Below are 26083 nucleotides of genomic sequence, written 5' to 3'. Positions count from 1 at the left end.
AGAAGAGGTGTGTTAGAAAACTCTATAGAAGGGAGGCTCCTAATTTTTTTTTTATATCTATTGACTATTCCCTAAGACCCTCAATTGAAAAATCATAACAAAAAACAAACAAACAAAAAGATAACAACTTACATTCGCCACCATCCAGGAAACTGGTGACATAATCAAAGCATAACAGTGGGAGTAATAGGTCACAGAACCTGTTGGGCAGTTGACCGGAGCATAATACTCTTCCTTCCCCAAGATTTCACCTAGAGTGGACAACATGGATATATGAATAGATTGAAAGGAAGACTGATGACTGACTTGGGTAGGTGATGCTAAAAGGATGTTCTATGAGGCCAGAGCTTGGGAAATAGTATGATATATGCTGAACTGGTTCATACTTTGTAATCTGTTTTAATTTTTCTTGTTCCTCAATCAATTTTAAATAGGAGGCCATCTGATTTTCTTTGCTTTTATTTTCTTTTACCTCTCTTCCAAGACCAAAATCTAATTCTCAACTCTGGAATTTTTATAAAAGGGGAATATAAATCATTTTACTGCCACATATTTCATGTTTATGCTTTAATGTTTTTAATCATCTAACAACTAACATAGAGGTCACTGACAAAATCCAAAACATTCTAGCACCACTGTTATGAAGTGAAATCATTGCTTCTGTCAATGGTTGCCAAAAGTAAGAGTGATGAAATATTCAAATTTTTCATTGTAGAGGAATATACCTTCACCATTATTGTATCATACTGGAACACGTAACTTTTTTATTTAAAAATTCACAGGGAACCCACTTCTGTGGCAGGAAACTCTTACCTTGGACTTGATATAGGATCATTAGAAATGGGAACAGCATCCAGAACATGCTGGGGAGGACCATAGATGATAGCATCTGGACCAGAATAGAAGGAGGAAATCAGAGATAACTGCAAGAAGTATGGTCAGGGAAGGGTTGTAGAAATTTCTCAGTTCTTCTCATCTTTTCATTGGTCTAGTTCATGGATTCTGGTGATATTCTGCCTTTCTAGAATTCTGGAAATAATCAGAAAATCCATATGCCCTTCTTAGTCTCCATAAGACAAACCAGAACCAGGTTAGCTGAATTTTAGAATTACTGTGTTGTTGAAAGAAGTGATATTATCACAAATATAGAGGGTAAAATTCATGTCATGGTATCTTCTTCTTATTTTGAACAAACCTATCTTGCACAATTTGAAATTTATTAGGTTGAAAAATATTGAACTTCTTGTATTTTGTTGTTGTTTTTGAGTAAATACCTGTGGTGTTCAGGGATTAGTTTTAGCTCTGTTCTCAGGCATCATTTCTGGAGGTGTTCAGGGACCATAATTGATGTCAGGGATCAAACCCTGATTAGTAAGGCAAGACCCCTACCTGCAGTACTGTGGTAATTTTTATTTAAAAGTATTATAAAAGTCCTTGGGGCTGGAGTGATAGCACAGCGGGTAGGGCGTTTGCCTTGCACGCGGCCGACCCGGGTTCGAATCCCAGCATCCCATATGGTCCCCTGAGCACCGCCAGGGGTGATTCCTGAGTGCATGAGCCAGGAGTGACCCCTGTGCATCGCCAGGTGTGACCCAAAAAGCAAAAAAAAAAAAAAAAACAATAAAAGTATTATAAAAGTCCATGAATATTTATAAAAGTATGAGAGAAGGGCACTGAAATAATAGAAATGTGAATTTAGATACTTGTCCTGAAATAGAATGGATACAGTTTCAAGGAAATTCCTACCATTGTTAAATTCCCTCGAAAAGTTGAGTTGTCAGAGATATTATCTCTTCTCATTCATATCCAAGCAGTGGCTAATCCACATCTAATCCCTAATACCATGCACAGTTCCCTGAGCCCTTCGAGGGGTGATTTCTGAGTACAGAGTCAAGAATAATACCTGAGAACTGTTGGGTCTTATTCTTGAAGAATCTTCTCTTCAACTGGCTTTGTGTTTTGTAAAATTTTCTATTGCCTAGAACCCTCGCTAGGATTGTAATCAAATCATGGCCTACAACACTTGTATTGTGTCTTTAAAAAAGGCATTATTTTTAATGATACTGCCTATTAACTTTAAAATCATTTTTCCTGGTTTCTCAACTAGACTCTGATAAGAGCAAAATCATTAGTGGCATTAGCAACTCTTCCTCCTGTCTGCATTCCTGTAAAAGATTTGGGAATCAGAAATTCTAATAGAGCAGACTAAACCACCAGTGGGTAATTCTAAAAGCTTGAAATTCCTGGAAAATCTGAATGTTAGATTCCTAGAAGAGAGGAAGTTGTAGATTTTACCCTCTCAGATCAGGCACTAGCAACCTCTGGGAAGATTGAAAGCCGTATCCTCCGGTGGTTACCGCCCCTTCCCCCCTGCCTTGGTTTCTAACCTATATTTATTTTAACCTCTAATTAGTCCTATCATGCAGAAATGTCAGTTTATAAAGAAATGACACTTAAATGTCCTCAAAAGAAAAATGTTCTGGAATTAAACTCTGCAGCTTATAAATCCAATATGTTCATATAAAATGCTTGATACATTCAATAAAAACTAGTTAGCATATGATATCAAATAAAAGATAAATGGAAATCTGTCACATATGATAGAACAGAACAAAAATGCAAGAAATGGACTAGGTAAACACTCCAAAGGAATGTCTGAAACAACATTTATAACAATGTTCAATGAAATCAGAAAAAAAATCAAGAGCCAAAATAAAATATACAAAAAACAAAGAAACTTCTACAAATCTTTGAACAGAAATAATGTCTATTAAATACAAAAACTGCATCAAAAATAATTCCTCTTCAAAATGCACCATGTCCTTTCCATTTTTTTAATGTCAATTTAACAAGAACAAGAGTAAATACTGGGTAGACGATGAGATGGAAATTGGGTAGAAAACATCCAAATTTCAAAAATAAAATAATGGAATGTTTTCAGAAACTCCTACACATTATAAGGGCCCAAGATGGAGAGGAAAAAAGAAAAACATTTGAATGTTAGCTGAGAACTTCTCTCGCTTAAAAGAAACCAGGTAAACATTCAAATTAATGAGGCTTAAAGAACAGCAAACAAATTAACTCAAACAAGCTTTATGGCTATTATGATTATATTCATAAAAGCTAAAGATAAGGTACCAGAGCTAGCTCAAGTATAGAGCACAAGTATAAAGCATGTGTGAGCTCCTAGATGATATCCCAAGTGCTTAATGGCTCCAGTAATCCCCAAGCCCACAAAACCAGAACTTCTTACCAAAGGACCAGAACTCTGAATTATCAGCCTTCACTGCTGAGCACAGAATAAAAGGAACTGATCCCCAAATCACTAGCAAAGCAGGTGTGGCCCTTCTACATGTAAAGTTTCTTCAAACTTAAGTTAAACACAAACTACATATTCAGAAGCTCCTATAAGATCATGTACAAACTCACCAACAGAAACTATTCAAGACAGAGTTATGTCATAATATACTCAAAGTTCTAAATTAAAAAAAAAGAATATTTAAATAAGAATACATTACATGTACTTAAGCTCGTTGTAATTATGGATTGTGTCACAGTCAAAAGTTTTCTGACTTATTTAATAGAGGAAGAAAATGAGTAAAATTTAGTGTGTGGGTTATAAAACTACACTAAATTGAAGTTATATATTAGATAACAGACAGATATGGTGGGAAATGATGTCTCTATAAAACCATATTAATCATGCTAATCATGGTTTAACCAGTCAATATAAAGCAGGAAACTGTTTGCACTGTGTATGATCTATGACCGTAGGCTTGCAGGTTTTAAAAAGGTAAAATGCTATTTATGAGGACATAGCTAGATCTCTAACTGTATTACATAACCTTTTGATGAACTCATAAATCATTGTCAGTCAGCAAATAAGTGTGTTATGGTAAGTGCTAATTCCCAAGAACTAATTTTCTTGTATCTAAACACATATTTTAATTTATGAAGGCTCCAATGCAGTTTTCAGGAAGGCTGAAGGCCCCTGGTTTCATTTCTTGGCCAACCGGCTATGATTGGGCTCTGCAGAAGATTAGACAGGCTATTCTCAGGAGTCTCAGGGTTAACCCAGCAGTGTTGAAAGACTCACGTGATACCGTGGATTGACCCCAGGCAAGGTGCGTGCATAGCCACTATACCATCTCCTGGCATGACAGATGTTACATTTTAATGTTCACAAACCAATTCCATCATTTGTATCAGATATTATAGTGTGTTAAGTGTAAGAATGTCATTGTGTGGGGCTGGAGTGATAGCACAGTGGGTAGGGCGTTTGCCTTGCACACGGCTGACCCAGGATCGAATCCCAGCATCCCATATGGTCCCCTGAGCACTGCCAGGGGTGATTCCTGAGTGCATGAGCCAGGAATGACCCCTGTGCATTGCTGGGTGTGACCCAAAAAGAAAAAAAAAAAGAATGTCATTGTATATGGCTGCTGCCCACAGGAGGACATACATCACTAAATATTGAGATATTAGGAAAAAAGCTCTAGTATATAGCCTACTGGACTGAATTTGGGTTTTCAATATGTTAAGAAATTTTCATCCAAGAATACCTGGGATATTTTCTGTGGCTTTTTTTTAAAGTGGTATCTTTGTGTATTAAGGTTTGAAAACTGCTTTCTTTTTTTCTCTTCAGTACAAAAATCTTAAGGGAATCTACATAGTAAAATCTATTAATCAGAAAAACCTCTTTGCACATCGCAGAGCCTTATGCCTAAAATATCCATGTGACAAATTTTCAGAATTACCATTCAATTTTACCAGTGACAGTGACTCTAGTAACTCTTGTTCCAGGGAAAGAGAACGGAAGGGTTTCTGCAACTACTGCTCATCTCAGTGTAATTGGTCCAAAATAGTGTCAGTCTTCCAATTATTCCAAATGTTATAAATTTAAGGAAGAGATCAAATAATTAATGCACTATATGTGAGCACTTTAACCACATTCCAACTAACCAGTTTTTCTTATATTTCATAAAAATCATAGTCAATAAGGATAACAAATATTTTTTGCTATTTTGCTTTGCATCACACACAGTGATGCTCAGGGTTTATTCCTGGCTCTCTGTACTCAGAAATTACTCCTGTTGGTGCTCAAGGGACCACATGGGATGCTTGATATTGAGCCTGGATAAACTGTATGCAAGGCAAGTGCCTGACATCTTGTACTATCACTCCAGACTCACGAATACTTTTTTAAAAGAACATCAGAGGTATGCAGGATTTTGTGATTGAGAACACTGGGCTCAACGGAATGGGGTACAGAGATCTTCGGCATGCATCCCCATCTCTAGAGACTCAGCAGTCACGCCCATAACCTACCTCTGTCTGCACCAAATAGTCACCTCATCTGCCACTGTCCGGATCATATGTCCTCCTCTCCTGGAAAGGAGCAACATGACGCTCTCCATAACCACACCACCAGACCCCGCGCCCGGGTTTCACTTGGGGTGCCCCAGAGGGGGGAGAATGAGGCCGCTCCCCTCCTCAAGGGACCCAGACCCAGCAGCTGAAAACTTCCACAACTCAGCCGTCGCGAGTCGCGATGCTCACAGCCGCTCTCCACACACTCCGGCCAAGCCTCATCCAACAAGTGCATCTATTACTGGACTGCACGGCTGCAAAACCAAATTCTCTACCTATATTCCAGGATTACTGCACCACATTTCAAAATAGGAGGCAACCAATTTTAGAGGAAAATGCACATTTTTACATATATATATATACATGTATATATACATATACATGTATAAAATGCCAGGTTCAACTTTTAACAACATGCTAGTGATCTCTTATAGAAGGGCAGAAGGGCTTAATGGTCCCGGGGTGAAATAGAACAATCATCCCACTCTTTCCTCTAAGGATACTTTTATGTAGCATTCTCAGATTTTTATAACAAACAATACAAAATACATTTCAATTTTGCTTTGGGATATGGATTGGGTATGGGATGGAGATATCCAAAGTATAGTGGTGGGATTGGTGTTTGAATATTAAATCTAGTCAAATATTGTGAACTGCTTTATAAAATTTAAAAAATTTGAAAAAGAACATCAGATTGCTGTTCTATATAGATTATATTTTACTATTTGTAGCACAACATTTTTTATTTTTTTAAATTTTATTTTTGTAACATTGCTCACATTAATTGATTACATTGAATATTTCAACACTGATCCCACCACCTTGTATCACAACTTTAAAAGAATTGTGCAGTGGTGTGTGTGTGGCATGGAATTATAGTTTTCTGTGTATAGCACACAGTATAAGATGAGGACACATACCATGCCACCGGACTCCATGACAGGCTGTTTTCACTCGGAGTGCCCCAGAGGGGGGTAGGTTAGAACCCTCACTACCCCAAGGGACGCAGCCCCGGCAGCTGACCTCCATTACCCAACTGTCGCCATGCTTCAGACTGCTTTCCGGACCACAAAGAGGCTGCTCGACACATTATAAGACACTTCCTACCCATTTTTCCATAATTGCCACACCATATTTGATGGAGTTCAGATAGTAGGCAACAAATCATAGAGTAATATATATATGTATGTACATTACCCTATAATATAGAGTGATATATATACATAGAGTATATATATACATATATATCCATATAACATATATATCTTGGAGAGCCTGGCAAGCTACAGAGAGTATCCCACCCACACAGGCAGAGCCTGGCAAGCTACCCATGGCGTATTAGATATGCCAAAAACAGTAACAATAGGTCTCATTCTCCTGACCGTGAAAGAGCCTCTAATTGTTGGGAAAGATAAGTAAGGAGAGGCTGCTAAAATCTCAGGGCTGGGAGGAATAAAGACATTACTGGTGCCTACTCGAGTAAATCTACGAACAACAGGATGACAGTGACAGTGACAGTATAGCACACATAGGAACAAAGACTGGATACACATTTAAACACAAATGTCGGGGAGAAGAAAACTTCATCAATATTTCTGAGGCTTGGATGACATTTCACTGAGGACATCTAGCTTTTGTCACACAATTCTTACTCAAGATTACACTATTAGAAAAATATCAAACACAAATATAGACTACAACATTTAATATTTCTTAGTGTTTTTAATGCACATGACAAAATAATGCTCCAGTGAGGCTGGGAGAAAAAAAAATGATGAAAAATCAAGTGGAGTACGTAGGGAGAGTATTTTCTCCAGAATGTGTCTTTGTCTTGGTGACATGGCAATGATGAGCTGCATACTTTACTCAAATGGCTGATTTCCCATTCAACCTAATTCTTGAACTTGCATATAAAGGGCAACTTCAAATTACAGTAAAAATCTTTCCATTTTTGAAAATCTAGAGAGATATAAGAATTTTAATGAATTTGGTTGGTGAAATTTGTGAAGTCATTGAGAGTAGAGACACTCAAGTTCTAAGACTGTCCTTCATCTTCACAAGTGTCTTACTTCGTGGAAAGAAATTTAAAGAAAACAGATGAGAAGGGGTTGACAAATAAAAGAAACAACAGCAGTTCAAATTCTTTTTTTTTTCTTTTTGTGTCACACCTGGCAATGCACAGGGGTCACTCCTGGCTCTGCACTCAGAAATTACCCCGGCGGTGCTCAGGGGACCATATGGGATGCTGGGACTCGAATCCGGGTTGGCCGCGTGCAAGGCAAATGCCCTACCCGCCGTGCTATCATTGCAGCCCAGCAGTTCAAATTCTTGCTCAATAGAAACCCTGAAAAATCAGACTCAGAAGTGGGTTTAAATGAAAGATATTATTATGGGAAGATGCTATTCTGTTTCTTACCTGAGTTTTTGGTTGCAACTCCACAGTAGTAGCCTGCGGATGAAGTTGGGGGAATTATCTCCCAGGACGTGAAAGTCAGTTTATCATTGTTACTCCACATCCATCCTCCTCCACTGGGCTGAATACCCTATGGACAGTATGAAGCAAGACGAGAATAATATCATTATAGTTTTATTTAAAAGAATATTTCCCTGAGTCACCCAATAACGTAACAAGCATCTTGGTTTTATGGATTGTTCTTCCTAATGTTCAACCATAAACTTGCCCTAGTTCCTTGATACTTCCAACCCAAACTTTATGAGAGTAATGATCATTGAGATAATTCAGAACAAGTTGTTGATAGAAAAAATAATTGGTGGTGTATTTGAAATAGCCTTGTGAATCTCAATGAGAATGCATGTTTTAAAGGAGAAAAATTCATCCAATTATGTTTTTATTTGTTTTCAGAGTGTGCACAAAATCTGCATTGCTCAAGGTGCTAAGTTTCAAGAAACACTGAATTGTGTAATACATTGGCTAGAGATATTTGAATTTCAGCTAACAAAAGGCTTTACAGAATTCCGTTCTTCAGCTGAAAATAAGGAATGCCCTTTGTCCTAATACTTTTTAGAATTTCTGAATCCTGGGGCTGACTGAGGTATTTATGGGGGAGGCAGAGGCTATTTTGAGTATTTTGGATGGCAACAGCAACTTGTAAGGTAGCAAGAGAACAAAAGATGAAATGACACCTCTGTGGGATCATGAAGCCCAATCCATACATCTTCGCTGTGATCTATACTACTTTTTATCAGAGAGCTCAGGAAAAATTGTTCAGACCAAGTGAACACGGATGCAAGGCTTCCATTGTAATTCTTCTGGCAATAAATCTGTATAGGAACGAAAAATGAGAACGATAGTGTCACTTGTTATAATCAGTATAGATATAGAAGAGAATAGTGGGAGTTGCATTTGATAAAGAAATATTTTTTTAAAAATGGAGATATTTCTTCTGATTTCTTATGAACTTTTCCCCAAAGACTTTACAGGCAAACCCCAAAACTCACATTTGCCTCCATCCAAGAAGCTGGTGTTTTGTTTAAGGCATAGCAGTAATCGGAATAAGTCACTGTGTTTGTTGGACAGAAGTTCTCTGCAGAAACCTGTTTGGTCTGCATAGTTTTGTCTAGGTAAAAGAATTGAAGAATGAAGATGAACTTAAAAAAAAAGAGTATTGGGGCTGGAGCAATAGCACAGCGGGTAGGGCGTTTGCCTTGTACGCGGCCAACCCAGGTTCGAATTCCAGCATCCCATTTGGTCCCCTGAGCACTGCCAGGGGTGACTCCTGAATGCAGAGCCAGTAGTAACCCCTGTGCATCGCCGGTGTGACCCAAAAAGAGAAAAAAAGAGTATTGGTTCACTTTGCTAGGTTATCTTAAGGAATAGCTATGAGACAAGGACTAGGAAAATGACACAAAATGCTGGCTAATTTCAATATGTGAAATTTTTTTTACTTTTTTTAACCTTTAATTAATTACAATAAACAAAGAGCCACGTCTTTCCTTTCCACTCTTTTCCTATATTGAATAGCACAGTTCCTTACTCTGCACTCGATATTCCAGGGCAAAAACAAAAATAAATCTTCAGATTTTTATTCTTTTTTTTTTAGTTTTTGGGCCACACCTAGCAAAGCTCAGGGGTCACTCCTGGCTCTGTGCTCAGGAGTTACTCCCAGTGGCACTTGGGGGACCATATGGGATGTTGGGGATCAAAGTCAGATCAGTTGCATACAAGGCAAATACCCTCTCTGCTGTGTTATATCGCTCCGGCCCCAGATATTTATTCTTGATGCTATATGCTTTCTTCCTCCTTTTTCTAGTATTCCAAACCACCACTCACTACGAACAGGAGTGTTATTAGCAAGGAATTTCAAGTGGTTTTCCTGGGAGCAGTGCTGTTAGATAGCTTATCTTTACTCCACGTCATGCTGAAACTAACCCCGTCCTTCTTTTGATCATTCAAAGGATGTCACTGAAGGAGATAATTTTTACCTTGGATTGGATACAGAAGCGTTAGGTAGGAGAGCAGCATCCAGGACAAGCAGGGCAGGTAACCAGGAGGCAACATTTTGACTGCAATATAAGGAAGAACTCACATCCCTAAGGAATAGTCAGGAAAGAGAATGCCATTGTTTCTGGGGTCTTGTTTTTTATTATTCTACCCATTTGCTGATGAATTGATCTTGGTGACATCTGCTGCTTTATAGCACTGATAGAAATTAGAAGGTCTGAAGAAACTACTGATAGTGACAACACCCCAACCACCATTTGCTGTTTTATTTATACTGTGTTTTCCAAACACAGGGCTCCTAGTTATTACAACAAATAAAACATCTGCCATGTTATCATTTTCTCAGTTAAGATGATGCTGTATAACAGGACCAATAATTTGCCAGGTAAAAGGAAATATTAGACTTTTATAAAAGTGTCTTAAGGAGGGGCATTGAAATCTACAACAACAATGTAGACCAAAGTGCTTCCTTATTTTTTCCAGCCAAGCTGTGGATCACTGCAGACAGTGCCTCTACATCATGACTAAGTCAATACTTCCCTATTGCCTATAATGAATTACCCACCTTTGTTGAAATAAGTTCTATGTTCTAACAAATGTGGCCACAATGATAGCTCTGTGTCACAAAATCACTGATATGGAGCTCAGAATGTTGCAACACTGACAAATTAAGTACAATACAAAGTCTGGTTTTTTAAGGGGTAGGGGTGAGATACTCCCATGGATGTTCAGGAGACCCAGGAACTTCTCCCCGAGAGTCTCGGCCAACAGGGCCTAAGATACAGTACTGCTCTGACCTGCAGTTTAAAGATTACCTGGCCACGTCAGTGGTTTTAGGGGATTTCCAGAGCCGCACCCAGCAGTATTCAGGGGTACAATAGAACTAGGGTTGGTCACATGCAAGATGAGTGCCTTAATCTCTGTACTTTTCTCTCCAGTTCCCAAAGTCATACTTTTAATTAATCTGTCACAAATTCATTTCAGATATCCTTTATATAGTGTCTAAACTCTTCCTTGTAAGTCTATGAAACAACAGATATGTAATTAATCAACTCCTTCTGTCAGCAGCTCTTCGAAGATTTATAAATTGAACTCTCTATACTGATTAGATTAAGCAGAGAGATCACTGAAACCATAAAATCCCTCATAAATCTTTATTTGGAACTAAGCTAGATGAGAGGGACATTGTAGGTATCATTCATCTGTTAAGAAACTAGTTGCCTCTTGGGAAACTTGTATTTATGATATTCTCCGAAAGAATCTTCTCTGTTTCCTTTTAATTAGACTTCCATCCTCTGTTGATAATCAATTCTAATCAGTTAAACAAATGCAGTAATTTCTGTATATAAGACAACAGACAGCTCTGTACCCTATAAAAATGACCTAGGTTTGCATTCTATAATCTAAGGTTGTTACTAGGCAGTGTAACAATTAAATGACAACTATAAGACTCAACACATTTTACATACAATTTCTCCCAAATGAAGATAAATATAAATTTTATGCCAATAATGGAGCAAAACAGAAACTCTGAAGAAAAGTTTAAACACAGTTATAGCAATATTATATGACAATCCCCCAGAGAGAATAGTAAAGACAATATAATTTATGAAAAGTCAGAAAATTCTTACAAGTTGTCAAACATAAATAATGGGTTTTAAAATATAATAGTTTACAGACATAAGAATGCAGTTACTGGGGCTGGAGTGATAGCACAGTGGGTATGGCATTTGCCTTGCAAGCAGCCGGCCCGGGTTCGATTCCCAGCATCCCATATGGTCCCTGAGCACCGCCAGGAGTAATTCCTGAGTGCAAAAGCCAGGAGTAACCTCTGAGCATCGCCAGGTGTGACCCAAAAAGAAAAAAAAAGAAAAAAAAAGAGAAAAAAGAATGCAGTTACTGCACTTAAAAATAAGAAATATTTTATAGAGTTGAAGTGATGGGAATTATAGTGTGGGAAATGAAAGAAATGATAAACAGAAAAAGAATTGCAAAATGTGCAATTGGGGGCGGGCAGGATTCAATGATACATTCATACATTGAATGCATAAGACCAGGTTTCAATTCTTCACACACGCCAAAACATTAAATATGTAAAAAGTTTACAAGGCCATATTAGGCGTAATAAGAACCGCATTATTTGGGTCTGTGACTATAAAGCAGGAGAAGACAGGATAGAAACCTTAACTGAAGAAAAATCACTTAACCTCATTTGATAAGGAAACTAAACGACTAATTACATGTTTTTAAATAGTAACATAGAATGTAAAGCTCCCCCACCCAAATTCTCTACATAATATGGCATAAAGTATTAATAATGATAATGATACAGATGAATACTTTAAGTGGTAAAGCACATACCTAGCATCTGTGACACTGTCAGTTAATACTCTGGTACCTCATGGCTCCTGGAAAAACACTGCTGTTTATTATCTGGTGGCACAAAGGATCATCAGCAGCTTGCCACAGAATCCAAGTAATGAACCTTCAGTTTGTATTAGTAGATAAAAAAATAACTGGTTGAGTCCCTCTTGCCCCTAACACTCCTGGTTGTGGCCCTATAAAAAGAGACACCTTAAAATTTAAGTGAAATAAACATACTGTATTAGAAACTCTTATAATTTGTACAGTTTTCAAAATATAGGATGGGAAGTTATGTCACAATATACCCAAAGTTCTAAATAAAGAATAATTTTCAATGGAATTCTCTGATGAGCTCATCATTTTGAATATAAGGATGGAGAGTTTTAGAGAAATAAAAATGAGTCACTTTTCATCTCAAGAGTATTCCTAAAAGAAGCATTAAAGTCACTCACAAATTAAGATTAATATCACATATAAGTAGTAATTCACCAAAACTATACAATATATGAATTCAAGATGAGTAAAAATGTGACTCCCTCTAAATGACTGTTATATGAATCTACCTCACAGGACCCTACTGTAGAAGTTTACATGAAAACCTCAGGTAGCTTCATGGGTATAGCTCAATAGCCAGGATTATATGACCTGAGTTAAGGTCACTGTGCCATAGGTCCCACATCCAGCAAAACATGTGTAGCCCTGGAGGCTTTTGAACAGTGCCAGATGTGATCCTGGAGTCCTCAGAAGCACTCTATCACCTGCCCAAACACTGAGCCTAGAGGTCGACTTGGTCACGTTTCTGAGTTTTTTACTTTCTACAGTATTAAACTCAAAATTTAATTTTTGACTTGCTATAGCATTAACAGCAAAAACAGGCTTAAAATTAAATTTAGAAAGCAATCCTACAATAAAATGGTAGCTTAAGAGCAAGCCAGGTCTGGAAAAATAGTACAGAAGGTAAGGTAATTGGCTTTATATGTGGCTGTGATATCCATGACCCTGGTTCAAATCCCCGGCACTCTTTGTGGTCCCATTGAGTACTGTTAAGGGTCAGATTCAGGAACAGCCCTTGGGCTCTGTCTACTTTGGCCAACCTACCTGCCTCCTTCAAAATAAGGCACATAAAGTATACCTATGTATAATAAAATTTTCAGTTTACAAGGTTATAAAAGAAGAGGTTGATCTTCTTTGACCTAGGTTCGATTCCCAGCATCCCATATGGTCCACCATCCCATATGGTCCACCAGGGGTGATTCCTGAGTGCAGAGCCAGGAGTAACCCTTCTGCATTGCCAGGTGTGATCCATAAATAAAAAAAAAAGAAGTTAAGGTCAATAAAATATGCATTATTAAATAAAATAATAGTATTTGCAATAATACAAATACAGTAAGAAATTTGGCATTGCACTTACAACTGTGGCCTGATCAACAAAATAAACAATGAAATGAGAAACATCAGACTTTTGACAAGCTATAATAGATGGGCTGGATAGAGAGCTATTAAAACAAGACATAAAAATCCACCTCTCTCTGCTCTCATGTATGCTCATAATGCTTGCATGAAAAAAATCATATGGGGGATGGGGAAACAGAACACATATTCATTAAATTATGGAGACTGAAATAATATAAATAATCTTTGGATCGCAATATAGCAAGTTAGACATTAGCCACAGAATAGTGCTAGAATGGAACCACACAGTATAAAATAGATCTGAAGAAAGAGCGTTTGATCAGAGAATTTCCTTCGAAGGGAAATTTGGCAGGACACAGGAGGAAAAGGGAAAGCGAGCAGGAGTGGTTCAGATGTAATTGTGACTTAAGACCTTTGAGGTCTCAGATTTTCTTATTAGGAGAGGCTTGCTATAAAGATTAAAGATCCAACCTTTTATCAAGGACTCTGATATTCAGAATTTTGTAGATATGGTATATAATGACTAGGTAATAACTGATAATCTTTTCTCTAAAATGTAGTGAAACTCTGGGAGCAAAGTTCTGTAGCTAAATGCTCAGAGAAAGACAGAAATGGCATATTCCAGAGAGTTAGGAAATAACCAAGGGGAAACTAAACTGGGGCTACCCAGGATTCTCCAGGGTATCTGGCTCCTGAGCCTTTAATTTTCTTCAGAGGGGGCTCCTGGAACCAGTTAATGGTCCTTGTGGCTCCATGTTAGTGCTTTGGGTGCTAAAATGCTTATTCTGTCACTCTCTAGAGCCATCTTTGAGACTGTATTCAAGTATCTCTAGTTCAGAAGTTCAAAAATGTATGTGGCCTACTATGATTCACTTTTCAGAGAGAAAAAATTACTCAGTGCCTTTCTTGAATTTCAAGCACCCTCCCCCAAGGGTGTGTTGTGTTGTGTGTGTGTGTGTCTGTGTGTGTGTGTGTAGCCTGTATTGCTCACTCTCGGAAATAATGCTCTAGCTAGAATGTTCATCTCCTGAACATCCTGAGCAGACTTTAACACCAAAAGGAAGATGTTGTTTTGTTTTAACTCACAAGACATGTAAATTGAAGGAGTATCTTTCTTGTGACTTCCAATATCTCTTATTTGGCAAATGTAATGTAGCATCCCCCTCTCATATCCCCCCAGCCACCCACCACACACACACCAACACCACTGGGTGTGACACTAATGGACTCCAACATAACCAAGTCTAAGTAACTCAACTTAGTGCCAAAATGGTATCACTTGTTATCCCATTGATCTTTGATTTGCTCCAGCGGGTGCCGGTAACGTCTCCAATTGTCCATGTGCTAGTGTAGCCCAGTGATATCTGCTCACTTCAGGAACACGAAGAGCCTCAAACTGTTCATTCAGGGTTTTGACAAAGAAGTCTAACCATCTCATAGGTGGGCAGCCACGTGGTCTTTGACATCCCATGGAATCCAGTCGGTAACAGCTCTAGTCCAGCGGTTATCTCTAAATCGCATTACATGCCTGGCCCATTTGATTTTTGATGCCTTGGCAAACGAGACAGTGTACCTGATTCTTGACTGTTGACGGAGTTTGGAACTCTGGAATCCTTCTAGCACTTGAGTGAAATGTGATACTCCAAGCATAGCTCTTTTGATTCCTCTTTGGAAGACCTGAATATTGTCCTCATTCTGTTTTCGTAGGGCCCAAGTCTCTGAGGTGTATGTTAGTGCAGGAAGAACAGTTGAGTCGAAAAGATGTGCCTGGAGCCAGACACAAAACCACTTCGTACTCTTAACCACTTCTTTGACACTCTTGAAGGTGTTCCACACTGCTCTCTTCCTCCTGTGCAGTTCTAGCGCCAAGTCGTTCCTCACGTTGAGTTCTTGACCCAGGTACACATAGCTGCTGCATTTGGAGATGTTCATTCCATTGAGAGCAAATGGAACATCAGGGACTAGTTCATTTTTCATGAGCATTGTCTTGTTGAGGTTCAGCTGCAGTCCGACCTTTCCACACATGCAGTCGAAGTCGGCCAGCATTTGTGCCTCATGGCTAATGTTTGGTGTTATTAAAATGATGTCATCAGTGAAACGAAGGTGTTTTAGTTGCCAACCATCTATCTTCACTGCCGACTGTCTATCTTCACTCCCATTCCTTCCCATTCCAGTCATTTCATGACGTTCTCGAGGGTGGCACTGAAGAGTTTCAGTGAAATGGTATCACCCTGCCGAACCCGTCTCTTTATGTCAATGATCATTTCCTTGTAGAATCCTGAGATCCTGGTGGTGAATCCATAATACAGCTCATGGAGGATCTTGATGTACTGAGTTTGAATGCTATGTTTGGCTATGGCTTCGATGACTGTTCCAGTCCCAACAGAATCAAAGGCCTTCTTTAAATCAATGAATATTAGATAGAGCAGTATCTTGAACTCTCGTGAAACTTCAATGAGCTTAGTCACTGTGTGGATACGGTCGATTGTGCGATTGTGCTGAATCCTTTTCAGAACCCATCTTGCTCTCATGGTTGTCCTTTATCTAGTGTTCTGCCTATTCTATACAGGATGACTCAAGTGAACAACTTGTAGACGATGAACAACAGGCAGATTGAGCAATAGTCACCAATGTTGTGGTTATCTCCCTTCTTGTTTAACAGAATGGTCCTGCTGGTTTTCCACTGGGATGGAAACTTGCATTTGGACAGGTAGTGTGTGAAGAGCTGAGCCAGTGTATTGACGAGTACTAGGGGCAGATTGTTCAGGTGTTCAGGTCTGACCTTATCTGAACCTGGTGCTGTATGTGTCTTTACCAACGAAATGGCATGTCGGATTTCAGAAGAGAGAACGTTGGGAATGACATATCCATCCTGTGGAATTTTGTATGTGGGCAGGTGGACGTGGCTATTGAAGAGATTTGAGTAGAAGTCATGAATAACCCTCTCCATTGCCCTTCTGGAAGATGTGATAGATCCATCAGGACATTGGAGGGCAGTCATCTTGGTCTTGTAGTTGGCAAAGGATAGGTGAGCGTTGTGAATACATTTCCTGGGTTCTGCCACATTGGCCAACACTGCTGCTCTTCTCTCTTTGAGGTCTTTTTATTGCTTTGCACAGCTTTGTGAGCTTGGACCTTAGCTTGTGATTGCCTGAGGCCCATGCCAAACCACGTTGGTGAATGAGCTCAAGTGTTTCTGAACACAGGTTTCTGTTTGTGGCTTTCCCACTCTCAGCATTTTTTGCGCAATCATGGAGTTTCTGAATCAGTCAATTTTATTCCTTGTCAATGTTGTCAATTACGGCATCTTCCTACGTTGCCACAATAGTGCCAAAGAGCTCCACTTGGTGGTCATAATGGGAGTTCTTTTCTTAAATTTAAACTTTTCAGTCCTTTCTCCCTGCTCTGTGAAGTAGAATTTTGCACAAAGAAGATGATGGTCTGATTTTGTTTGGAATTTTGGGACAATAGTGACATTGTTCAGATAAAACCTTCCATTAAATATGATGTGGTCAATTTTGTTGTTGAACTGTCCCCGGGAGACTCCCATGTCCAACGTTTCGATTCGGCCTGCTGGATCTGTGAGTTACCATGGATGGGCTCGGTCGACACAATGAACTCAGTCTCTCACCCTGTTCACTACATTCTAGGCCATGGGTCCCAATGTGGATTTCTTCGGGCAACCTTCTTGGTCCTATCTTGGCAGTAAAATCACCAACAATGATCTTGTAGAAGGTGTGGTTTTCTTTATAGGACTTCTCCAGCTCCATGTCGAACTTCTCAATTTCTTCTTCATCATAGTTGGATGTTGGTGCATAGACGACGAAGGTAGAAACTGCTAGCAGTGAGCCACATCTATTCAAGCATAATCATCTGATTCAGGTTGTTAGGCATTCGAATGAATCAATGCTCATGGTCAAGTTTGTGTTGACAAGGACACCAATACCACCAATGCCTCTGTTATCACATGTTCCGAGGAACAATTCTTCTCCAGTGTCAAAAATGGCATAATGCAATGGATGCCTTCTCATTTTTGTCAGACTAATGAAGTACTTGATCTTCCGTGCTTGCATCATCAAATCCTCAATGGATGCTTCCGATGCCAGCATACATGCGTTGGAAGTACAGTCATTTTTGTCCTTCTTCATTTTGGCAATCTAGTTCGTCCTTGTGATTTTATCAGCCTCTCCTTGCTCATCCTTCTTAACGCTGCCATAGTAGGGTCTCTTTCAGTTTCCGCAAAATTAGGCCCATTGTTGTAACTGTTTTTGGCATATCGGATATGCCATGGATAGCTTGCCAGGCTCTGCAGTGCGGGTGGGGTACTCTCAGTAGCTTGCCGGGCTCTCTGAGAGGGATAAAGGCTTTTAGGGCATCTCCAATCACCCTTACAAGTGTTACCATGGTTCACACCATATGAACCCCATCAAATATGGTGCAGAAATTATGGAACATGGGTATTAGGTGTCTTATGGTGTGTCCCTCCGGAAAGCGGCCTGGAGCATGGCGATGGCTGGGTAGTGGAGGTAGTGGAGGTTGGCTGATGAGGTACTTATCTGGTGCTGGTAGGATGAGTTGTGTGGGTTTGATCCCTGGGGTGCCAGAGATTGGTGGAGGCAGATAGAGGATCTTGTTTCCAGGTCTCCTTGAGTCTCGATTCCAAGGTCACAAAGTTCTGCTTTACCTGGTCCTATGGGGCTTTACTCATGCATGAGGTTCGGCCTAAGGCCTAAGTGTCCAGAAAGCGGCCTGGAGCATGGCGGTGTCTGAGTAGTGGAGGTAGTGGAGGGCAGCCGATGAGGTATTTATCTGCACAAGTAGGGTGGGTCGTCTGGGCTTGATCCCTGGGGCACTGGAGATTGGAGTGCCAAAACGGTGAGCCAAAAATTGCGCTCTGTGCAGAACATTGCTAGGAGTATATTAAAATTCCCTAGCAGTTCCATGGAAAACAAATATAAAGAACATTTTAGAAAGTCCTGTGAGATTTTGTGCATATTCTCAATAGCAAATATCCAGGAAGAAGAATTATGTTACTATATGTTTAAAGCTTTTAGAAAAATAGAATTTTTGCCTACCCTGTCAGGTTATCATTTAAATATAATCAAGAATGAGGAGTTTTAGGTGAACAAAAGTCGAAGGAATTCATTATCTCAAAATATTTTTTAAGGGGCTGGAGCGATAGCACAGCAGGTAGGGCGTTTGCCTTGCACTCGGCCGACCCGGTTCTAATCCCAGCATCCCATATGGTCCCCTGAGCACCACCAGGGTTAATTCCTGAGTGTAAGAGCCAGGAGTAACCCCTGTGCATCGCCGGGTGTGACCCCAAAACAAAACAAAAACAAACAAATAAAATATTTTTTAAGAATTATTAAATGGGGGTGCTGGAGAGATAGCACAGCGGGTAGGGCGTTTGCCTTACACGCGGCCGACCCGGGTTCGAATCCCAGCATCCCATATGGTCCCCTGAGCATCGCCAGGGGTAATTCCTGAGTGCAGAGCCAGGAGTGACCCCTGTGCATCGCCGGGTGTGATTAAAAAAAAAAGCAAAAAAAATTATTATTAAATGGATTCATAAAATAAAAGCAATGTTATATAGATGTAGTTAGACATTAATATTTTACAACTGATAGGTAGGACAGAAAAGCAAACATGTGGTTACAAATGAGTGTAATAGTTATCACCTAATAGGTCACAGCTATAAAAGTTTACATATAAAGCAAAGGGCAATAACGAGGCAACAAAATCGACATAAGGATGACATAAACAACTGGAGGAAGGCTAAAAATGAATGCAATAGAAAAATGATGAGGAAAAATATAACAATTCATAATAAAGAAATCACCAACTAGATTAGACTCTAATAAGTCTCCTTTACAGTGCAGAAACTTATTAAAAGTAAATAATGAAAATATATTGTAAAGTTATACTTCAATAATTATTTTAACTGGTAATGGTATTAAATCACCAATAAAAGTTACAAAGTGGTTAAAAGAATAAAAATTAAAAATTGACTTTTATTCTTTTCATTAAAGGTTAATATAGCCTGAAATTTAATGATTGAAAAACAATCTTACACTCAAATGGTAAGCCAGAATAGGTCAATTAGAATTCTAAGATAAGATATTTTCCTGTTATAAACGATGTTGTATGTGGTAAGATCTAGCCCTTAAATAATCAGACAACTAAATATAACCAGAGGATGCATACTTAATACGCACAACAAATTCAAGAACAACAAAATACATTACACACTTATTAGTATAATAAGACTGTCTATCGATAATGAAGTATCAATAGGACATTTAAACCACACTTATAGCTATAAACCAACCAGCTAGGACTGGAGCAATAGGACAGTGGGTGGGTACTTACTTGCCTTGCACCCTCTGTGACCCCTGGACACAGAGCCAAAAGTGAGTCCTGAACACTGCTGAGTGTGACACCAGACAATAAAATCAACTAAACAGAGGATTAGTGAAAAATAAGACTCTATTAATAAAATTGAAGAGATTGAATTTATATACATCAAAGAAACTTTTCACCTGGAAATTTGTACTATATTTCCATAGAATATTTGTAAGGGTAGACCATAAGTGGGTTACAAAATCATTATCAACTAATGTATGAATGTCAAAATGATATAAAATTTTAGGAATAGCAAATGCTATAAATTATTCATTACTTTTAGAGTAAGTTAAAAATTTCAAGTATGGGGGCTGGAGCGATAGCACAGTGGGTAGGGCATTTGCCTTGCACGCGGCCGACCCGGGTTCGAATCCCAGCATCCCATATGGTCCCCTGAGCACCGCCAGGGGTGATTCCTGAGTGCATGAACCAGGAGTGACCCCTGTGCATCGCCGGGTGTGACCCAAAAAGAAAAAAAATCAAGTATGATGATACTAAGGAATATGCTTCTCAGTAACTGTTGACCAATTAAGAAATCAAAATTGAAATTTAAAAATTACTTGAAGAAAAATGAAAATGGAAAGGAGATATGAGAAACGATTTTGTGTCTAAAAATGGCACTTTCAGCACAGGACGTTTAATAATCATATGACTGAAACTCAAACATAAAAGTTTTGTAACTATCTCATGGTGATTCAATGAAAAAACATGGCACTAATAATTAAATAGAACTTTGTAAACCAAAGAAGAAAAGTGATTAAAAACATTTAACTTCAAGGGAAAGAGATAGTGCAAGTGGTAAGACACTTGTTTTCAATGAAACTGATTCTGATTTAATCACCAGAACCACATATGACCCAGGCCCCCAAGCTCTGCGAGGAGTGATCCCTGAGCAAAATGCCAGACATAAACCCTGAGCACAGCTGAGTATAATCCTAAAACAAGTGAAAAAGAAACAAATTAATGTTGCAGGGGTTTTAAAAAAAAGCTGGAAAATAAATAACAAAATCAAGTTAAGTAGAAGACAGGGAATAACTAAAACCAGGGTGAAATTAAACAAAATAGAAACAAATAAATGAGCATAAGATATGCAAAATTTAACAATATTAGAATTGTTTGGACTCGTCAGTTTCCTTTCCAGTGCAGAAGCTTTTTCATTTATTGTAACCCTATTATTTTTGTTTGTTTGCATGGTATTTGTTTCTACCCTGTTGTAGCCAATAGTTGATTTGATATCCATTCCCTTTATATTTGTGATGACACCTTTTCATATGCTTATTTGACTGTATGAATGCCTTCTTTGAGAACTGTTGACAATCTCCTCTCCCATGTTTTAAATTGTTGTTCTTAAGCTTTGTAGAGCTAGAAAGATAACACAGCGGGTACAGTGCCTTGCACACTGACCAACCCAGGTTCTATCCCCCTGCCCCTCTCGAAGAGCCTGGCAAACTACCGAGAGTATCTTGCCTGCATGGCAGTCTGGCATATTTTTGATATGCCAAAAACAGTAACAAGTCTCACAATGAAGACGTTACTGGTGCCCAAGGCTTTGTAAGTGTTTTGTGTATCTTGGATATTAGGCCTTTGTCAGATGTATGGTATACAAACATTTTCTCCCCACTCAGTACTGTATGTTTTGATTTTATTTATCATTCTTTTATATTGAAGAAACTTCTTTAGTTTGATGTATCCTGTTTATTATTGCTTCTGTTTTCTGTTTTACTGAAACTGAATCATCAGAGACCCCATTGATGTCAACAGCATACTGAATTCTGCCTATGTTTTCCTCAATGGAATTAGGTGTAACACCAAGGTCTTAAATTAATGTGTGTGTAGTGTGTGATAGGAGATTTATTTATTTTTTTTCTGCATAAGTCTAATAAGTTTTCTTAACACAATTTATTTAAAATGATTCCATGCTCTACTTGTTTTTCCAAATCATACCAGGAGTGAACCCTGAGCACAGAGTTAGGAGTAAACCCTGAGTACTGCTGAGAGCGGCCGAAAACAACAAAATACCTTTAAAAAAACCTGAATAATAGTATTAAGTTTAAGGCACCACCAATATCTTATAATTATTGGATATTTTGTCTTGTATTATCTGGGTTTTTGTTACTGTTATTGCTGTTCTTCATCAGTCAGTTAAGGCTAATGTACGCTGTTACACAACACAACAAAGTAATTGATGCATTTATTAAATTCTAAAGGTTTTTTTTTAACCCTTGTTATTTTTTTGTTGTGACATTTAACATGAGCCCTACCTTCTAACATTTAAGTGCAGCAAACTTAAATGTTAATTATAAACATGGTGCTCTACCATGCAGTAATAGAAGCTTCTTAAATCTGAGAAACTGACCTCACAAGTTTTGTGCTTTTTAATGTGGAATGGTACTTTGAATCTTTCTTTATGCAGATTCACCTTTGAGTTCCATAGAGAAATACCATTCCAATATGCTGGATTGTCTTTTTAATGTTCTACTGAAAGTTTTTCTCATATTTATTTTTAGGGGGAGTTTTTTTCTCAATTTTGGTAATCTGATTACAAGAGAGTTAAGATTTATGATTTTAATATGCAGTGTCAGTGTCCATCACTGCTATCAGAGAGCCCATGGTTCTCCACCGTTGTCTTTATGTCAGTTCTGGCTCTATCTTCATTGCTCCTACAATTCCCCCAGTTTATTGATTACTTTAGTAATCCTAAACATAGGGTGTGTCATGCTCTATACTGTCTAGTTTGTTGTTTTCTCTCTCTTTATTCCACAAGTGAGAGAGATCATTCAATGTTTCTTCTTCTTCCTTTGACTTATTTTCCTTAACATCATACTCTCCCATTTTATCCTTGTTGTAACAAACTGCATGATTTAATCTTCTTTTTCATTTTTTATGGATCAGTGATGCTCAAAATATGCTCCTTGCTCTATAAGCAGGGACCCTTCTTAGTGGTGCTCAGGACCAAGTCCATGATGACCTCTGTACCATACTCAATTTGTTAACTTCCCATGTGACCCAGGCTATGGCTGGGAAGACAGAAGATAACAAGAGCTCACAGTTAGAACTTTCCCATTTCTAATTTCTTGGTGAAGTATGAGAGCTAAAATCAGTGGTGATGATGAAACTTGAAAGCTAATGATGACGCTACTAAGATTCCGAAATAAGTCTACAGCCTTTCTTCATGTTCATCAGTGTCCTGTTTTAGAGGAAGAGAATTAAAGAAAGATAAAAGTGAATAGAAGAAAATACAATGTCTGATTCCCCACCTTGGGAGAACTTTCTGAAGGTCAGATTCAGAAAAGGGCATGGTGGCATGGAAATAGCTGGGTAAAAACTCTTTCTCTCTGTGTTACCTGATTTTATTGCTAGACTTTTACAGTAACCAGAATATGAAAGATGGGAACACCTTTCTCTCAGAAATAGCAATATGATATACTGTTATTACTTTTCTGTTTTTTTTTTTTTGGTTTTTTTTTTTTGCTTTTTGGGTCACACCCAGCAATGCTCAGGGGTTACTCCTGGCTTTGCACTCAGGAATTACTCCTGGCGGTGCTCAGGGGACCATATGGGATGCCGGGGATCGAACCCGGGTCGGCCGTGTGCAAGGCAAACGCCCTACCTGCTGTGCTATCACTCCGGCCCCTGTTATTACTTTTCTAATCACTTCCATTATTCCTAATACCTAGTGAAACAGGATATAGCCAAATAAACCTGCAAGATCATTAGAATTTGGGCATGATTTCCTCAAAGGAATATCTATCCCTCTCTGGTGTAATGGAATCTAGTCTAATTTTCCAGAACTTTCTTGGTGTTATCCTGGAAGAAATCATAATTACTGGATCTACTGGAAAATAATTAACTTGTTAATGACAAAGAAAATTGGAAATCACTCACACTATCATGCTACTTCTTATAAAACTGCTGGTGCATATCTGAACTACTTCAAGAAAATGTTGATTCTAAGTCTGAAAAATCCATTTTAAATTTATAATTCCTCAGAATAGCATAATCAAACTGAATTGCAGAAAACTTTTTTATAATCCCCTATGCAAATTTTATGGACTTTTAACAAGATGCACAATAATATCAGCTGGAGACAAGAGGATGCTAAAGAGTTTGTCTTCCATAGCCTCATCGCCCTTCATTTCTCACCCATACTCCTCTGGGTCTCTGACTCCAGATGTCTTGTGTATTTCGTGGGAAGGCAGAGATGACAGTAGGTGTTCTCTATGTCTATAGTAACTTTAGAAGTGAACTTAAATGGTTTAATCATACTTCTGTGGAGTCAGTACCTTACACAGGCCAAATTATAGTCTTTCATATTGTTCTAGACCAGATATGCCACTAAAAGCCTGTCAGATTTATTAAGAACAAAAACTAGATGTCCTGCTGGTGTGAGAAAGGTAGAAACAATGAGTATGGAGAGCTGCAACTGAGGGCAAGTGAAGGGAGGACATCATGAGGGATTGTGTCTATATGAAGAAATTCTCTCCTTTCCAAGAATCAATGAAGATTTAAGATAATGCCTCCCCAGTCTGATGAAATTTTCCTAAAAAATCTTTCTTCAAAAATTCACTTACACATGTTTGCATCCACCAAAGATTTTGCAACAGGCTGTCTTTACCAGGGTCCCCTCAGAGAGTGGCAGATTGAGCTTCCCTCCCCACCCCAAGCAGAGTCCTGGCAGCCGAAAACCTTCAGAACCCAGCCACAGCTCAAGGCCACTCTCCACACGCTTGGACTAGCCTCACCCATGAAGAAGCTGACAGAGGAACCCAGGTATGAGGGACCCATTGTTGAGATCTTCAAGCCTGCTGGGATCAGGACTGGGCCTCCTCCACCCAGATCCCCATTTTTCCAGTAGCTTGGCAGTCACACCCACAAACTACCCCAGCGCCATTTAATCTCATCAATGGCCAAGATCCAGAGACTATAAAACAAAGCTCCCAGAAGAGAGCAACACAAATGCGGCCAAGCAAACTCTTTATTTTTATTTTTATTTTATTTTATTATTTTTTTACCCCACGCAGCAGAGCCTGACAAGCTACCTGTGATGTATTTGATATACCAAAAACAGTAACGACAATGTGCTCCTCATGTTCCTGGAGCGAGCAGACACCATCGGGCTACACTAGCACATGTCAGGGACAGATGAAGACATTACTGGCACCCGCTCAAACAATTGATGAACAACAGGATGACAGTGACACAGTGACAGTAATTAGCAGTTGTATATTTAGTACAACAGGCCATGCCTAGTGGTGCTTGTGACTTATTCTTGGCTCTGTGCTCAAGAATCCCTTCTTGACAGTGCTCAAGTTACCATATGTGGTGCCAGGTCAGATGCATGCAAGGCAAGTGCCTTACTCATTGTACTTGTACTGTCTCTCTGACCCTGCAACAGATACTTTGACAGAGCTCCTGGGTTCTTCTAGTTCACGTGAACTACAATTTATGAGAGAAATGGACTGAATGCAAATATGGAGATTTGAATAGGAAATTTTTGTGTAATATCTACAAGATCTCTTTGTAAAAATGATACCAATCTGGACTACTTCTCACTATTGCCAGAACTTTCTAGATTTCTTCATTTTGAACCAGACACAATAAAGGCGGAATCATGTCTTTCTTTACCCCCTTTTCTACAAAAACTTTTACCTTGGACTGGAGCAATAGCACAGCTGGTAGGGCATTTGCGTTGCACATGGCCAACCTGGGTTCGATTCCCAGCATCCCATATGGTCCCCTGAGCACCGCCAGGAGTAATTCCTGAATGCATGAGTCAGGAGAAACCCCTGACTTTTGCATTGCAAAAAGCAAAAAAAAAATATTTTTTTTTACCTTTCTCACTCTGGACTAGTTTTATGATACAGTACTTCTGTTTTACTTTCATTCCATAATGTACTTCTGACCTAACAAGATAGTCCTTTGACAATATTTAATGTAACCTTTGTTGAAGGAACCATGATGGCAATGGTAGTTGGAAATAATCACTTTGGATAAAAACTGGCTGCTAAAAGTAGGGACAAGAAAATTATAACTTCTCTCACTATCTGCTTTGCAAACCAATATGATCAA

This window comes from Sorex araneus, chromosome X (genome assembly GCF_027595985.1).
Source record: "Sorex araneus isolate mSorAra2 chromosome X, mSorAra2.pri, whole genome shotgun sequence".
In the NCBI taxonomy this organism is placed as follows: Eukaryota; Metazoa; Chordata; class Mammalia; order Eulipotyphla; family Soricidae; genus Sorex; species Sorex araneus.
This window is presented reverse-complemented; position numbering follows the sequence as displayed.